Here is a 19602-nt window from a genome sequence, read left to right on the forward strand (position 1 = left end):
GAAATCTTTTAGATTCGGCCGCGGGAGGCACTTTTATGGAAATCACTTTAGGAGAAGCTACTAAACTCCTAGATAATATTATGGTTAATTATTCTCAATGGCACACTGAAAGGTCTACTAATAAAAAAGTGCATGCGATAGAAGAAATTAATGTTTTGAGTGGAAAGATGGATGAACTTATGAAATTATTTGCTACTAAGAGTGTTTCTTCTGATCCTAATGATATGCCTTTGTCTACTTTGATTGAGAATAATAATGAATCTATGGATGTGAATTTTGTTGGTAGGAATAATTTTGGTAACAACGCGTATAGAGGAAACTTTAATCCTAGGCCTTATCCTAGCAATTCCTCTAATAATTATGGTAATTCCTACAACAATTCTTATGGAAATTTTAATAAGATGCCCTCTGAATTTGAGACTAGCGTTAAGGAATTTATGAATTCGCAAAAGAATTTCAATGCTTTGTTTGAAGAAAAATTGCTTAAAGTTGATGGATTGGCTAGGAACGTTGATAGAATTTCTCTTGATGTTGATTCTTTGAAACTGAGATCTATTCCTCCTAAGCATGATATCAATGAGTCTCTCAAAGCCATGAGAATTTCCATTGATGATTGCAAAGAAAGAACCGCTAGGATGCGTGCTAAGAAAGATTGCTTTATGAAAGCGTGTTCTTCAAATTTCTATGAAAATAAAGATGAAGATCTAAAAGTTATTGATGTGTCCCCTATTAAATCTTTGTTTTGCAATATGAATCTTAATAATGATGGGACTGAATATGATCCACCTTTACCTAGAAGGCGTTCCAAAAATTCGGGGTTTTTAGATCTTGATGCTAAAATTGATAAAAGTGGGATTGAAGAGAACAAAACCCTAGATATTAATAAACCCACTATTTTGGATTTCAAGGAATTTAATTATGATAATTGCTCTTTGATAGATTGTATTTCCTTGTTGCAATCCGTGCTAAATTCCCCTCATGCTTATAGTCAAAATAAAGCTTTTACCAAACATATCGTTGATGCTTTGATGCAATCTTATGAAGAAAAACTTGAGTTGGAAGTTTCTATCCCTAGAAAACTTTATGATGAGTGGGAACCCACTATTAAAATTAAGATTAAAGATCATGAATGCTATGCTTTGTGTGATTTGGGTGCTAGTGTTTCCACGATTCCAAAAACTTTGTGCGATTTGCTAGGTTTCCATGATTTTGATGATTGCTCTTTAAACTTGCACCTTGCGGATTCCACTATTAAGAAACCTATGGGAAGAATTAATGATGTTCTTATTGTTGCAAATAGGAACTATGTGCCCGTAGATTTTATCGTTCTTGATATAGATTGCAATCCTTCATGTCCTATTATTCTTGGTAGACCTTTCCTTAGAACGATTGGTGCAATTATTGATATGAAGGAAGGGAATATTAGATTCCAATTTCCATTAAATAAAGGCATGGAACACTTCCCTAAGAAGAAAATAAAACTACCATATGAGTCTATCGGGGATAGCTAACTCGCGCGCGCTCGGTTTCGGACAGCTCCCGATTTGGAAAGTAGGCAGTTGTTTTCTTTGAGGATTAGGGGATTAATTAAGGTGGGCCCCCTGACAATCAGGGGGGTCGATTATTGTTGATTCTGGGTGGGCCTTGATGATGGTGCCTTCGTGTGGATGCGCACAACACCATCCCTTGTTGGCTGGATGTCACACGTGGTGGGCCCTGCCTGGAAATCCTGTCGGTTTTGCCTTGTGCGCTGGTTCGAATCGAGCGATGGAGCGGCCGATCGCGAAAGAGTAAATCCGGAGTCTATCATGAGAGCTACTTATGGATTTCCTACCAAAGATGGCAATACCTAGATCTATCCTTGCTTTTATGCCTAGCTAGGGGAGTTAAACGATAGCGCTTGTTGGGAGGCAACCCAATTTTATTTCGCAAGCCTTTCCTCTTTTGAACCTCGCCATTAACGTTAAGGCTATGCCCCTTCTTCATTCCATTTTCTATTTTAGAACTTCGGGTTTCAAAGACTTTTCCCTTTTACTTTTTTGCTTCTGTTTAGGAATAAATGTTTGATCTAGCCTCTGGTTAGATGTGTTTTTATGTTTTAATTAGTGTTTGTGCCAAGTTAAACCTATAGGATCTTCTTGGATGATAGTTATTTGATCTTGCAGAAATTTCCAGAAACTTTCTATTCACGAAAATAATTGTTAAAAATCACGAGAACGAGATAAAATATTGATTCCAATTGCTGCTGATCAACAAACAAATTGTCTAGGTCGTCCTATTTTGGCTATTTTTTGGAGTTCCAGAAGTTTGTGTTAGTTACAGATTACTACAGACTGTTCTGTTTTTGACAGATTCTGTTTTTCGTGTGTTGTTTGCTTATTTTGATGAATCTATGGCTAGTAAAATAGTTTATAAACCATAGAGAAGTTGGAATACAGTAGGTTTAACGCCAATATAAATAAAGAATGAGTTCATTACAGTACCTTGAAGTGGTCTTTTGTTTTCTTTTGCTAACGGAGCTCACGAGATTTTTCGCTAAGTTTTGTGTTGTGAAGTTTTCAAGTTTTGGGTGAAAGATTTGATGGATTATGGAACAAGGAGTGGCAAGAGCCTAATCTTGGGGATGCCCATGACACCCCCAAGATAATCTAAGGACACCAAAAAGCCAAAGCTTGGGAATGCCCCGGAAGGCATCCCCTCTTTTGTCTACTTCCATCGGTAACTTTACTTGGAGCTATATTTTTATTCACCACATGATATGTGTTTTCCTTGGAGCATCTTGTATGATTTGAGTCTTTGCTTTTTAGTTTACCACAATCATCCTTGCTGTACACACCTTTTGAGAGAGACACACATGATTCGGAAATTATTAGAATACTCTATGTGCTTCACCTATATCTTTTGAGTTATATAGTTTTTGCTCTAGTACTTCACTTATATCTTTTAGAGCACGGTGGTGGATTTGTTTTATAGAAACTATTGATCTCTCATGCTTCACTTAGATTATTTTGAGAGTCTTAAATAGCATGGTAATTTGCTTAATTAATCCTAATATGCTAGGTATTCAAGATTAGTAAAAACTTTCTTATGAGTGTTTTGAATACTAAGAGAAGTTTGATGCTTGATGATTGTTTTGAGACATGGAGGTAGTGATATTAAAGTCGTGCTAGTTGAGTAGTTGTGAATTTTAGAAATACTTGTGTTGAAGTTTGCAAGTCCCGTAGCATGCACGTATGGTAAACGCTATGTAACAAATTTGAAACATGAGGTGTTCTTTGATTGTCTTCCTTATGAGTGGCGGTCGGGGACGAGCGATGGTCTTTTCCTACCAATCTATCCCCATAGGAGCATGCGCGTAGTGCTTGGTTTTTGATGACTTGTAGATTTTTAAAATAAGTATGTGAGTTCTTTATGACTAATGTTGAGTCCATGGATTATAGGCACTCTCACCTTTCCACCATTGCTAGCATCTTCGGTACCGTGCATTGCCCTTTCTCACATTGAGAGTTGGTGCAAACTTCGCCGGTGCATCCAAACCCCGTGATATGATACGCTCTTTCACACATAAACCTCCTTATATCTTCCTCAAAACGGCCACCATACCTACCTATTATGGCATTTCCATAGCCATTCCGAGATATATTGCCATGCAACTTTCCACCATCCAGTTTATCATGACACGTTCATCATTGTCATAGTGCTTTGCGTGATCATGTAGTTGACATAGTATTCGTGGCAAAGCCACCGTTCATAATTCTTTCATACATGTCACTCTTGGTTCATTGCATATCCCGGTACACCGCCGGAGGCATTCATATAGTCATACTTTGTTCTAGTATCGAGTTGTAATCATTGAGTTGTAAATAAATAGAAGTGTGATGATCATCATTTTCTAGAGCATTGTCCCAAGTGAGGAATAAAAAAAAGAGAAAGGCCATAAAAAAAAGAGAAGGCCCAAAAAATGAGAGAAAAAGAGAGAAGGGACAATGTTACTACCCTTTACCACACTTGTGCTTCAAAGTAGCACCATAATCTTCATGATAGAGAGTCTCTTGTTTTGTCACTTTCATATACTAGTGGGAATTTTTCATTATAGAACTTGGCTTGTATATTCCAACAATGGGCCTCCTTAAGTGCCCTAGGTCTTCGTGAGCAAGCAAGTTGGATGCACACCCACTTAGTTTCTTTTGTTGAGCTTTCATATATTTATAGCTCTAGTGCATCCGTTGCATGGCAATCCCTACTCCTTGCATTAACATCAATCGATGGGCATCTCCATATCTCATTGATTAGCCTCGTTGATGTGAGACTTTCTCCTTTTTTGTCTTCTCCACATAACCCCCATCATCATATTCTATCCCACCCATAGTGCTATGTCCATGGCTCGCGCTCATGTATTGCGTGAGGGTTTATAAGTTTGAGATTACTAAAGTATGAAACAATTGCTTGGATTGTCATCGGGGTTGTGCATGATGAGAGCATTTTTGTGTGACGAAGACGGAGCATGACTAAACTATATGATTTTCTAGGCATGAACTTTCTTTGGCCATGTTATTTTGAGAGGACATAATTGCTTAGTTAGTATGCTTGAAGTATTATTATTTTTATGTCAATATGAACTTTTATCTTGAATCTTTCGGATCTGAATATTCATACCACAATTAAGAAGAATTACATTGAAAATTATGCCAAGTAGCACTCCGCATCAAAAATTCTGTTTTTATCATTGACCTACTCGAGGACGAGCAGGAATTAAGCTTGGGGATGCTTGATACGTCTCCAACGTATCTATAATTTTTGATTGCTCCATGCTATATTATCTTCTGTTTTGGACATTATTGGGCTTTATTATCCACTTTTGTATTATTTTTGGGACTAACCTATTAAACGGAGGCCCAGCCCAGAATTGCTGTTTTTTTGCCTATTTCAGAGTTTTGCAGAAAAAGTAATATCAAACGGAGTCCAAACGGAATGAAACCTTCGGGAATGTGATTTTCGGAACGAACATGATCCAGGAGACTTGGACCCTACGTCAAGCAACCAACAGGGAAGTCACGAGGTAGGGGGCGCGCCTACCCCCCCAGGGCACGCCCTCCACCCTCGTGGGCCCCCTGTTGCTCCATCGACATACTTCTTCCTCCTATATATACCTACGTACCCCCAAACGATCAGATACGGAGCCAAAAACCTAATTCCACCACAGCAACCTTCTGTACCCACGAGATCCCATCTTGGGGCCTGTTCCGGAGCTCCGCCGGAGGGGGCATCCATCACGGAGGGCTTCTACATCAACGCCATAGCCTCTCCGATGAAGTGTGAGTAGTTTACCTCAGACCTTCGGGTCCATAGTTAGTAGCTAGATGGCTTTCTCTCTCTTTTGGATCTCAATACAATGTTCTCCCCCTCTGTCGTGGAGATCTAATCGATGTAATCTTCTTTTGCGGTGTGTTTGTTGAGACCGATGAATTGTGGGTTTATGATCAAGTTTATCTATGAACAATATTTAAATCTTCTGAATTCTTTTATGTATGATTGGTTATCTTTGCAAGTCTCTTCAAATTATCAGTTTGGTTTGGCCTACTAGATTGATCTCTCTTGCAATGGGAGAAGTGCTTAGCTTTGGGTTCAATCTTGCGGTGTCGTTTCCCAGTGACAGTAGGGGCAGCAAGGCACGTATAGTATTGTTGCCATCGAGGATAACAAGATGGGGTTTATATCATATTGCATGAATTTATCCCTCTACATCATGTCATCTTGCTTAAGGCGTTACTCTGTTCTTATGAACTTAATACTCTAGATGCATGCTGGATAGCGGTCGATGTGTGGAGTAACAGTAGTAGATGCAGGCAGGAGTCAGTCTACTTGTCTCGGACGTGATGCCTATATACATGATCATACCTAGATATTCTCATAACTATGCTCAATTCTGTCAATTGCTCAACTGTAATTTGTTCACCCACCGTAAAATACTTATGCTCTCGAGAGAAGCCACTAGTGAAACCTATGGCCCCCGGGTCTATCTTCATCATATTAATCTTCCAACACTTAGTTATTTCCGTTGCTTTTTACTTTGCTTTTACTTTACTTTGCATCTTTATCATAAAAAGACAAAAAATATTATCCTATCATATCTATCAGATCTCACTCTCGTAAGTGACCGTGTAGGGATTGACAACCCCTTATCGCATTGGTTGCGAGGATTTATTTGTTTTGTGTAGGTACGAGGGACTCGCGCGGAGCCTCCTACTGGATTGATACCTTGGTTCTCCAAAACTGAGGGAAATACTTACGCTACTTTACTGCATCACCCTTTCCTCTTCAAGGGAAAACCAACGCAGTGCTCAAGAGGTAGCACCGACCAACTGCGTCACGTTTGCTGGACCGGGGGCTTCGCCTCACCACATCAACTGTGCGGCATCACCACCTCAATAAGCCGAGCTCCTTGCTCGGCCACCTCGGTCTTGGGGGCTTGGACCTTGGCTAGGCTGCGGACTACGCCTTCGTCCCGGCACGAGCTCGGACCTCGTCAAGAATACCGAGTACATTAACCAGCTACGTCGCCTCCATGCTCATTTTTTTCTTGCAATTTATTAATTCTTGTTCGGTTCAACCAAACATTATACTTGTATTAAACAATAAAGTTGTTCATTCAAACGTTGATTGTTGAACACTTCTTTTTTCGTTGCCTCGGCTGGACCAGGGGCTTTGGCTCGTCACATTAACCGTGCGACATCGCCACTTCATCAAGTCGAGCTCTTTGCTCGGACACCTCAGGATTGGCTTGTGGGGGACCTCGACCCGCTGCAAGCTCGACCCGCGTCATCAACGCCGAACACATTATCAGCTAAGTCGCTTTCATGCTCAAAGTTTTTAAATTTTTAATTTGACTTCGGTTCGAGCATGCTCACATGAGTTGTTTGTTAAAAGAAACTCCCTTTACCCATGTTAACTGGGGGCTCTTAAAATTTATATGTGCCGTTTTATAATAAATATGTTTTCTTCTTGTTCGTTGCAAAGTCTTTTTCTATCACTCCTTCCTCGACTCCAGTATGTGGTCAATAGCCGGATGGCCTGGTTTCTTTCTAAAGCCTCTCGAGTTTAGTTTGCTAAACTGGCCTGAGAAGCACTCTGCCTTAGGGATAGGAGGTTGAAGCCGAAGGTTGATCCAGTCAAAGTCTTGAGATGGGATGTGTCATGTTAAAGCACGACGGAAGCACAAACTAATTTTAAGACCAATTTTTGAACTGGCACCAAAAAAACTTGATTTAGTTCGGACGTAAATTTCTGGATAAGTTTTTTGGTTTTTTAAACTTATTGCACTTTTGATCCATTTGTGTGTTTTTCTTTTATGAGGCAGGACATCCTCTTGACCAAGGTAACCTGCGTAATAATCCAGCTTGGGAAATCTTTTTCGACCCATAGTTCGGCATTTTTCCTGCCGACCTGCACCTCGGTGTTGGGTCCGAGCATAAATCCCGGAGTACACTGTCGGACACTTTTTAAGCATCGACAATATCAACGGGGGGCTGCGACTTGAGACGAACCCACCAAAAGCCAAGGTACTCCGAGGAGTCCTCGGCAAAATGTTCTCGGATATTGCTTTATATGCATCAGTTTCGAATTGTGTCTTCGGTCAATAGTTGGGTTTCCCGGCTCCTGTGCTTGCCTCCTACGTTCCGCTTTGTTTGGCTAGGTGCGCAAAGGGAGAACTACTGCGATTGTGCTTCTAGCTAGCATGGTTAAGCGCCTCAGTGGAGAAAGCTGAAAACTGACTGACACAATAAGCGTAAACTGGTCAGCGATCCAATGACCGTATTAAACAATAAAATCGATAGAGGTCACCCCGTGTTAAATGACGGTCCGTTCATAACATTGGCTGAAGTGTTTACGGCTTGACCTCGACTGTTGCCGAACACTAACCGGGGGCTAGTAACTGGCCTCCCAACTTTAAGCTCCTATGACTAAGTGAAAGTTATAAAGTCCGCATATCTGATGGCCTTGTTTCTGCTAGCACAACTGCCCCCGGGCACCGAGACGTCGGCTAAGGGTTGCCTTGTTATTGCGGAAACACCCTGCGTAGCATCTACAAAGGGGTAGAAGCCGATATGGGCCACTTTCAAATGATAAACGGTCGCAACAGAGTCAAAATAAACATATATCATCAGTGTTTGTATTCATTACACAAGCGCTGCCTTCCGTAATTATCGTTATAAAGCCATAAATTTGCATCAATTTGACTTAAGATTTTGGCCAAGCTGGGTTGCCTGGCTCCTGTGTTTACACCCTACGTTCCCGATTGTTCGTCTAGGGGGTAAAGGGAGCACCTCTGTGATTGTTACTTCCGGGTCATCTGGGTTAGTACCTGAGACTGGGTGAAGCTGAAAGCTAGCTATCTTAAAGAATATAATTGGTCGGCAACGACGGAAGTGAAAATTTTGGTTCATTAAGACCATAGAGTTCGGGAACTTTCCCTGAACTAAATGCTCAATATTTTCCTCCCACATTGATTGGAGTTGAGGTTTCATGATCATGGTCAGCATGACAACCGAAAGAAAGGAACACTACAAAAAAAATACACTTCCGTGATGATACGTGTTTGTCACAGTAGGTCGCGTTTTTTTGTCATGCATGTACATCCATGACAAATTTATGACGGAATCAAGATAGTCATACCTGTGCTGTCGTAGAAGTGTTCCATGACATTACCAAAATTATCATCACGGAAGTGTCCACTTCCATGACGATAAATCGCACGTCACAGAAGTGCTTTCGTCAAGGGTGACCGACACGTGGCATCCACCGTAACGGAACGCCGTTAAGCTATCGGGTCGGGTTTTGGATCCGATAACCCGTTAACAGCCCCGACCAATGGGGATTTTCCACGTGTAAAATCATCATTGGCTAGAGGAGACATGTGTCAGGTCCGCGTTGGCACAGGTGTTACTCATCCAATGGGCGAGACGCGCCTATAATATGTTGACACATGGACCGGCCCATCAAGTTTAAATGGGCCGGCCCAACTGAAGGCCCACAAGATTTGGTGGACCATAATGGGCCGGCCCAGCTAAAGGCCCATGAGATTTTGCGGACCATAATGGGCTGGCCCAGCTAAAGGCCCACAAGATTTTGCGGGCCATAATGGGCCGGCCCAGGTAAAGGCCCACAAGATTTTTGTGTGCCATAATGGGCCGGCCCAGGTAAAGGCCCACAAGATTCTTGCGGATCATAATGGGCCGGCCTAGCTAAAGGCCCACGAGATTTCGCCGACATTAATGGGCCGGCCCAGCTGTAGGCCCACAAGATTTTGAGGACCCTAGTAGGCCGGCCCATTAACTGGCTGCCATGTTTTGGGCCAAATGCCGGCCCATATTTGATCCGGTCCATTAATGGCCTACCACGCTCCAGGCCTAATAGTGGCCCATATGAGATCCGGCCCGTTAAAAGCCTACCACGTTCTGGGCCAAATTACGGCCCAGATCAGGTCCGGCCCTTTAAGAGGCTTTGGGCTCAATTATGGCCCATATCAGATTCGGCCCGTCAACTGGACACTATGCTTTTGGGCCCACTTGCTAAAGGCCCATTTAGTAATTCGGCCTGATATTAGTTTTGGCCTGTTAAAGGCCCGTTTAACATTTCGGCCCTATATTAATTTCGGCCTGTTAAAAGCCCGTCATATAATTGGGCCTAACTACGGCCCGGTTTGCATCTGGCCTGCTCGCAGCCGATATCTGATTGGGCCAAACAAGGACCGAGACAAATTTGGCCTATTAAAAGCCCGTGATTTGATTCACATAATCATGGGCCGGGGTTCATTGCGGGCTGCTGCTGGCCCGTGAGCTATTCGGCACGTTTCAGGCCCAACCTACATCGTGATTGCATGACGGCCCGATTATGTACCGTAATTTTATGGTTTGGCCGGTTTACTGTGAAGACAGGATATATATATAGTAAAATAACTGCAGCATCGTGAATAAGAAAAAACCTAGACTATACAATAAAGAAATTACGGCATATTACATCCACTGGGCATCAAAGTTCTCCACTATGATAATAAAGCACAAGCAGACAGCAGATTACATACACTGGGCATCAAAGATCGCCACCAGTGCAAATAAACACGCCGACAAAATAATATACAAAACCGACAGCACTTCAATAGAGTTCAAGAAAGGTTAGCCCTGCTGGGGAGCTGCAGCGCAAGCAGCTGAGCAAGATGATGAGACTGCGCTTGTTCAACACTTATATCTTCCTCACTCTGAAAGATAAACAAGCAGACAGATGACAGGTTTTGCACATAAAAGTATCAGTGCTGACAATTCATCACATTTCTTACTGACGAATAAAGTGACACAGTTCAAAATTGCATTAACACAATATGGTATTGTTCAGGTCAAGACATGGCAGGAAATGACATTGTGAAGGAGTTGGCAGCTTCACGACACCACTGGATTACAGATCAAGAACTCATAAGTATCAATGGTTAGTGTGCTGTCAATTTATACCATTTCAGATTGGCAAATAAAGAGACGGTTTAAATAATAGTAGAATGATATGACATTGTTCATAGTTGAGACATTGTAGAATATGACACTGTGCTGTAGTGGGTAGGTTCACCACACCACTGGATTACGGATGAAGAACAGAAGCATACATGCAGTGCAAAAGAAGATCACTTGCTCTGTATAGTTTAATTTACATGGTATGAAGAAGGAACTTGGTTGTACAACTGAAAACTTAAATTGAGAAAGGACAAACTTTTGTTTATGAACTACATAATAAACTTTAAACAAGCAATTTGATGCAAACACCAAAAATAAACAGCTGTTGCAGTCATGCCTAACCAAATATATACAACAAAGTTTGAAGGCTTGAGATGGACAAACTTACATTATTGGTGAAGACAGGCTCTATAAAGGCCTTGTCCATGCTGATGGGGGGGGGGGGCAATTCAAGAAGTTTACCACAGAATCTTCTTCAAAAGCATTGCCTTTATTCTACATTTTGTTAAGAGTAAATATAGATGTGATAATATACGAGAAAATGGAGAATATTTAAGATAAGATGAAGAGTGATGCTACATAACCAAGTAGCTATAAATGTAAGTGCAGCGATACAGGCAAAAGGTACAGCCAAGAGCAATGCACAGCTAAACTTCTTCAGTACCAACCTTATGGTAAGAGTAAATATAGATCTGATGTGTAGAAAATGGAGGGCAAAAATAAGCTGCAGAGTGATGGTACATGAACAACTACCTGTCATTATAAGTACACTGATAAAGGACAACATGTACTTACAAGAACAATGCAGAGCTAAAAAAACATTGGCATTGGATATATTCTACACTAATGTAACCATTCATACAGATCAGATAATTTGGAGCGAACAATTGATAAGCAAGCTATCATGCATACTGCTGTCACATAATGAACCAGGTATGTATGCAAGTATAGTGATACCGGACAACAGGTACTAACAAGAGCAAAGCAGCGGGCAGCATATTTGCGATATCCTGTCGTTCTTGTCAAACCGGAATTCTTCTTCGAGCAGATTTCCTGCAAAAAAGATCCGTAAGGCACATGCGGAAAAGTAGAAGTTCAAATTGTCATGTGATTTCATAGACAGTACCTCATCCTGGGAACGAGACCAGTGCATAACAAGGTTTTTCCATTCAATGTCTTCTAAATTTAGCACAGGAGACTTCACCGGAAATTCGTTTATAGACTTGCCATCAAAGTGTGATTTCCTCAGGTAACACCGATACTGCTGCAATGCTTCCTTGAAAAGCACAAGCAAGCTTTGCTCGTCATGACTATCCAGATTGACCCTCGCCTAGTTACAACAATGTAATGTAAATCATTGATGTGTTCAATCAGCATAAAACAGGAAAATAATAACCATGAATAATAGCACTTACACGTAAGTTGGACAGGAAGATGTGAAAATGGTGTTTGTCCTCACAATAATCTTCCCATGATGGGAATATATGCACGTAGTCCCTAACAACATTGAAAGCATTGTCTTTTAAACTGGGAATAAATGGAATGGGGTTCCAATCTGCAGGAATTGGCCGTCTCTGCAGTTGGGATAGGTCTTCGGCCGGTGGACTTGCTGTACTTTTTGCTGGAGTGGGATTTTTCTGTGGTACAGCTGGTGCTATGGCAAATGAAATCGGTATACCTTTTGCTGGAGTGCAGGTCCTGTGTGGTGGGGCTAGTGGTGTGGCCAGTGAAGTATGGGCACAGTCTGCTGGAGTCGGTCCTACGTTTTGTGTCACTGGTTGTACAGCCAATATAAGTGGGGTGCTGTCTGATTTCTCCGGCACCACCACGTTTTTCAAGGACTTTGTTGGTGCTCCTTCAGGTTCGGCAATCACCCTCTTCCTTTTTGATGTCTGATGCACAAGAACAACATTTGAGTGGAAAAACATGGTATGATGACAGATGGAATATGTATTGATAATGGATGGGCATGGCATCTCGACATATATGATGAGTAAACTAAACAGATGGCGGTGCAACAAAGTAGAAGAAATGCAAGACAACATATGCAAGATACCCGCAATCAATAAAACATTGCCAAATTAGAACAGGCACCTTGATGGGTGAATAGGACAGGCCATCTGCCTTTGACTCCTCGAGGTTAGAATAGTCATTAGGATCATATTGTGAACAAGAATCAACAGGTGGGGAGCATATGAGTTTCGTTGCATCCAGAATGGCACTCAATGCCTTGGTGCCAATTTTGTAAGTCATTGCAGTGTTTAGCTTCAAGAGTGGACTGCTGCTAGTGCGACACAAAGCAGCTACACAGATCATAGTGTAGATATAATGGGAAAACCTTAAGCATCAGAGTAAAATCAGCAAAGTGGAACTTGCTGGAATATATGTGCTAGTATTGCCGGTACGACTAGAAAGGCTTCGGATACCAGGTCTCTTCAAGTGAAGGTGCGGTACTGTTAATATCAATGTAACTCTCAAAGGCGACACAGCTCCCCGCATTTCCTTGCTATTCTTATAGGATTCAAGTGGGTAGGCCACTACAAATCCTATTCCTATGTTTACAAGATCCTACAAATCAAAGATGCTCAAAGTGTCCATCACAACCGACCGTATAGACCTCTACACTGCAAATGTCCCTGCTCATCTTCAGTACAAGGAACATACTGTACTACTATCATACTCCCTCCGTTCCAAAATATAAGTCTTGGTAGAGATTTCCACTATGGATCACATACAGATGTATCCAGATACCTTTTAGAGTGTAGATTCACTCATTTTGCTCCATATGTAGTCCATGGTGGAATCTATACAAAGACTTGTATTTAGGAACGGAGAGAGTACATATTAAAGAAGAACGGAAGAGGAACATGGTAAAGAAGAGCAAGCAGATTTTGGATAATAAAATGTTGGTTGCGTAGTGCCCACACATGATGAACCAGAGCGCATTAAGAATGCAACTCCCAGCTGTCTCTCGACCATTTCAGGCGGTTGGATGAAGATCCTACGTCTCCTAACCCTTCTTCTTCCTCGTCTCTGATTCTTCCCATACAGAACACCACACAGGCCGCCGGCCGGACCACCGGCCCCCACCGCCTGTGTTCCTCGGCCACCCCCACCCCCACCCCAACCCCCACCCGCGTCGAGTTTTCTTCGTTCGGCGAGGCCCCACAACCACCCGAGCCCCTTCGATCGCACCGGCGAACTCCGGCGAGCTCTGAAAAATCGACTGACCCAATTTTGAAATTTAGTCTACTGTGATTTAACTAGTGTGGAATATAAAAGGGGAAAACCATAAGCATTGGGAGTATAGTGTTGAGCATGCGATGGCGGATCTGAAGGTGCAAACCGGATAAAGGCAACTTCGCAACCAAGACAAGAAATCAGAGTAAAGCAGTGGCGATTTATTTTCTTGCTGCGCTAAATAAGTTGAGCAGATACGAAAGAGTACCGCCTCTGGTGCGGCGCCGTGTACGCATCTGCTGAGCGGTGCTGCGGTAGCGATGGCTGTCGGCAGCGTGGAAGCAGATCTAGGAGGGTAGACGGTGGTGGCGGGGCGCGGTGGACGAGACGGTCGTAGGAGCGGCACCGGCAAGGTGGACGACGGCGGGGATGAAGCGACAGGACGGGATGCAAGGATCCCGGTCCGAAGCCATGGATGAGAGAGGTCGATCTCTTGTAATGGACGGCGGCATCGGGGTATCAGCTCCAGCATGGTGGAGGAGGACGGCGGTGGATGGGGTGGCGGACGGCGGCGGACGGAGGAGGGTGGGGTGGAGAGGGTGTTTTGGCGCCCACGGAGTACGAATGGGGAAAAGGGAGGTAGAGAGGAAGGGGGAACCATGTATTCAGGGCGCGCTTGTCTCAAATGCGAGGAAATTTACAAACTTAGCCCCCGTTTCAAATTTCTACTACATCACAGCAACATTAGTCGGTTGGGGATAGGACGGTAATCTCGCATACACCGAATATTTGCCGACGAGAGTTTGTTTTTGGCGCCCACCGTGTATGAATATGAATCAGGGAGGGAGTCAATTTCGGCCGAGGACACACTGTGTTTTGGCACCCACCGTGTATGAATCCGGGTGAGAGGCGGTTACGTCACGTTTGGGTGAAATTACAAACCTACCCCTATCGAAACCTATAGAAATCCAGCAGATAGGCTTTGCGTGGCAGGGATAGGTAGTAGTGATTTCCATCTCGCAGATTTTGGTTTCGGGCACTTACTGCGACTTTTCCCGCTTCGTTCAAATTTTGCAGAGTGCATGTTTACCGTGCCAACTCAATTCGAATCCCGTTTGTATTCTATTTTCTTTTCGGGCGGGATCCATTTTCAATTGGAATTACATTCTATATACATCATTTTTTTGTATATACTTTCAAAAGCACAACACCATTTATACATAAATATGGTTTACAAATGGCATGATCTCAGATTCATAAGGTTGTATCCATCAATTTGGATTTTCAAATATTTGAAACCACTTTATGTTGAAATCCAATGTATGCATTCCTCGCTAACTGTCTCCAATTAATGTGTGTTTCATGCGGTTTTTTTACTTCTCAAACATGTATAATGTGTTTCACACACCCAACATATAGTGTAATCCCGTTTAGACATTAATTGCATATAAACCATGCACTGTTTGTAATTGAAGAATCTATGTATCACCAATATTGAAAAACAATATAACATTACACGTGTGCCCAAATTCAAATGAATATGCATGTTTGATACACCAATTTGCGTTATGATATTCTCGATGTCGTGATCTCCAGTTTAAATATTTGAATCCCCTTTAATCCAGATATTCGTCTCATATAGCTATCGCTCATGCTTATATAGGACTATCTCTCTGGACCTATACGCGTTCATCGTCTCTCAGGTATCTCTCGTGCTACCTGTATGTCGACAATGATCTTTTATCTTCGTAACACACTGACGGTACTCTCTCCCTCGACCTTCATCACTCTATCTCTCTCTAAGTATATCTCGCTCCCTGCTATGTGTCTCTAACTATGATTCTCCATGTGGAATCTCTTTCTCTCACACAAACACAAAACTTTGTCTCCCGGGGTCTCATTTCTCTCTACTATTCCCATGTGTGCCACTCGCACACCCCTCATACAGAGATGTCTTTCGCTCCTTAGATATGAGAACCTACGACTCTTCCTCTTCAATATCTGTTTCTCACACACAAACACAAACTCGGTCTCCCAGGGTCTCATATTTCTCCATTGTTCTCTTGTATGTCGCTCACACACACCCTCTCTCCCTAGAGATATCTTGCGTTCCCTCGTATGTCTCTAGCTATCACTCTCTTGTGAAATATCTTTCTCTCTCGCAGACACAAAACTCCGTCTCTCTGGATCTCATTTCTCTCTGATATCTGTTTGTATGTGACTCACATGCACCCTCTCTCTATCTCTCTCACACCCACACACATAACCCAGCCTTCTGATCCACTCGACTCCTATCTCTAACGCACACTAGCTAGCATCTTTATCTTTCTATTTATCTGTTTCTCCATCAACCTTCTTTCTCCCCCTCACTCTTGATTCCTATCACGCACACTACATATGTTTCTCTCTACATGCAGTCAAGTGCCCTCTCACACACATATATAACTTCACCCTTTGAACCACCCGACGGTCATCTCCAACACCCAAACTAGCGGATGTCCCTCTAGCTAGCATCTCCATCTCTGTATCTATCTATAGTTTCTCCGTCAACATTTCTTTCTCGCACGGAGTCTTGCTTCCTATCACCCACACTATATATGTCTCTCCATACATATGCATTTATAGGTTGGTCTCTTTTGCACAATCGTTGCTTCCCCACACACACACTAAGACTCCATCTCAAACACACATGCTCTAGGTGGAGCATTCGTTCCTACCGCCCTTCATCCAACCTTACCCGTATGATAAACAATCACCTTTATTTACTTGCATAACATGGACAAATTCCACTTTACTTTAGTAGTCAGCAAACTTATCATCTGTACCCTTATAAAAAAACGAGTTGGTGGTGATGGTGTGCCTGCCATCTTGTAATACAGACCGTATGATCTATATCTGAGGATAGAAAGCAAACTATGATAATTTTACAAAAGATACCCGCACCTCTCTCCACATCATTATCTCCCGCAACCTCATTGCTTAGCAATTAAAAAAGGAATAAGTCTCTGGAACAATCTAGCATGCATGGTGGCCGCTGCCGCCTGCCGGCGCCGTCCATCCCCATGCCTCCGCCCATTCCGACCACCAGTCACCACCACGCTCCACTCCTCCTCGCCTTATCTCTCATCTTTCATTTTTTTGATGACATTCTCGAGATACCAGTTTACCGATAAAATTCTCGAGATATCATTAGTTTTTATGCATGGGATTACTCCTGCATGGGTCAATCACAACAGGTGTTCTGTAAAAAAATGCATATTGATGTTCCGTGCAATGCACGAGAATCTTGCTTTTAATTATATAACGCAAATCACGAGCAGGAAGTGACATTTTTTTGACACAACCACGTTAACATGGCCACGTAAATCACCAGCTAAAGTAAATACCATTATACTTATATGCTGATGCAAAAGGTTGAGTACATGTCCGAAGAGTAGAGTCGCACACACGCACTCTGTCTCTCAGAATCTCTCTCACACACACACCAGTTACGTGACGCCCACTTAAGCAGACACGTATGTTACAATTTGTGCACCCGCGGGTACACGTGATGCTGCGCATTTATTTAAGCCGGAAGGCGAACCCAAACAGTAGCTGCATTCATTCCCCTCCCGCCGCCTCTTCTCTGGTCGCCGTCACCCAGTAGCCATGGGCTGGCCGAAGGTAACAACATACGCCATACTCCCGCCAGAGCGGCGCTTTAATATGGAAATTTTAGTGGTCATGCATGCATCTTTTTGTGCTAGCACTCCTATATAAGGGTTGACCGGTCGCTTCCTGCGAACGTGCGCGGGCGGTGGAAGAGGAAGGAGAAGGGAAGCGGGCTGTGGAGTAACGTTTTTTTACCACAATTTCTTAGGAAACTGAGTGCAATAATTGAGTAGTTTTGCAAACTACCAGTACTACACCTGAAACGGTTCAAAACCTATACTCCCTTGCCAGCGCGCGCTTCCCGCGTGAAACGGTCAGCGTCGCCCTGGAGCGTCAGTGCCGCATTAATGCCCGGCCAGAGCGGAGGCGACCTCTCACTGGCGCCGGCTTTGAAGTGGCGCGACGGCCGAGAGAGCGCCGCTTCCCGGTGCACGCGACTGCTTCGCATCGAGACTGGCCATAGGCCCTGTTTGGATCCATGGGTTAGAGTTAGCTTGAGCTAGTTGGGGCTCAAATAGCCCTAAAGTATCCAAGCATGAGGGTTTAAATTGGAGCAAGTTGCACCGAACCCACCAAAAAAAACTATCCCACCCAAGAGGTGCTAACTGGAGATAGTTCTCATTGGGACCACTGAAAAATCACTTTTCTCTCTCCATGAAGTGCATTTATTGTCAATCTAACCCTGTCACCCAAACATCTCTTTGGCTACAGTTAGTTCAGGGTTAGTCATGAGTTAGTCTAACCTCTAGCTAAGTTAGAGTATCAAACAGGAGCAGTATAGGACATGCAAGTTGCTCAAAGCATACAGGCAAATTCGTACGTGAAAGGATTTTTTTCTTTTTGAAAACGGAACGTGAAAGGAATTTTTTTAGAATGCTCTTGGCATGTCGCTAACATGTAATAGTTAACCGACCTCAATAGATGGCAGAAACGCCAGCCCGCCGCACTTTGATAGAGACGAGGAGGGAGAAGCGATACAGGCTACTGGATTACTAGAGATAGGTGTCGCACGGAAGCCAAGAAATATGGTGATAGCGTGGGTTAGCCATGTACTAGTATGATGTAACTACACTGGGCTGCCGTGTTTCGTACTCTTCCAGTCCACTGTGGAGATGATTGGTTAATTTTATATCGCTGAATAATATTAAATATTATGAGTGCAGACGCTCCACCACGAGGTTCCTTGCTCCTTCTCGGTCATCCGGAATCTATGTTCTTCCACTCTATTTTTTTTACGTGAGCTTTGTTCATCCTTTTGCCAACACGCGAGACATCTAGCATCAAGGTGCATGTGTTATGCAAGGATCGTTCCATCTGTATGAAGAACACGTGGGACTGGAACTACGAGACGGACATGTACCCAGGAGTGGACGTATGAACCTGAGTAATGTAGCACAGTAAGTGAAGTAGAAAGGCACAAATGGTATGAACATGCGTGGCATATAGGGTGTGTTTGGTTGCGTTCTCGTCTCAGCATAGTTGTTCCCTCTTCATGCATGCTCAACTCAACACCCCTCTTCATGCATGCTCTCTTCATGCATGCTTCTAGTGTATTTGTGCTAAACTAGTGTGGACTCATGCACCCTCCATACACTCTACCAAACACCCAAAAGTAGGTCGAGAAGGGAACTCTTGGGCGGCATTTGTCTCTTACTACGTACTACCACTAAATGTTGTACGTGCAATGCACGGTGATGTTATGGAGTACGTGCCTAAGTACTCTACTACTACTATATTAGTTGGAGGCACATATTAACTTTTATAGTTGTTTACGTGTATGCCCCGAGACCTTCCAACTAGACGTGTCTTTCTCTCCAGGTCGCACTTTGTATCGTTCATACCATGAAGTACTACTACGTGTGGTCTCCGACCCAGAAGTGGAAGAAGTGGAGACGCTCTACCACGCTGTTTTTTTTATGCCGGGCTCTACCACGCTGTTCATGTCCCACTCCTTTCGCTGACGCGTGGGACATCCAGCACGTGTCGTGTTTGCCACCCTTCGTCGTAAGAGTTGAAACACCAGCATTCATCAGAAATAAAAAATAATTATAAATCGGCAGTGATACTATTTTTTTGCGGACCAATCAACAGTGATACTATACCACGCGGTTTCCTTGCTCCTCGATATCGGAAAGAATACTTCCATTCGCCAACATGTGGGACGTCGACCATCCTGGTCCACTTGCCATGCACGCAGAACTACAAGGGAGAGTCACCCAGGTCGTCGCGCCGCAGTAACAATGATTAATGAGCCGTCAAATCACAGTCCCAC

This window comes from Aegilops tauschii, chromosome 6 (assembly GCF_002575655.3).
Source record: "Aegilops tauschii subsp. strangulata cultivar AL8/78 chromosome 6, Aet v6.0, whole genome shotgun sequence".
In the NCBI taxonomy this organism is placed as follows: Eukaryota; Viridiplantae; Streptophyta; class Magnoliopsida; order Poales; family Poaceae; genus Aegilops; species Aegilops tauschii.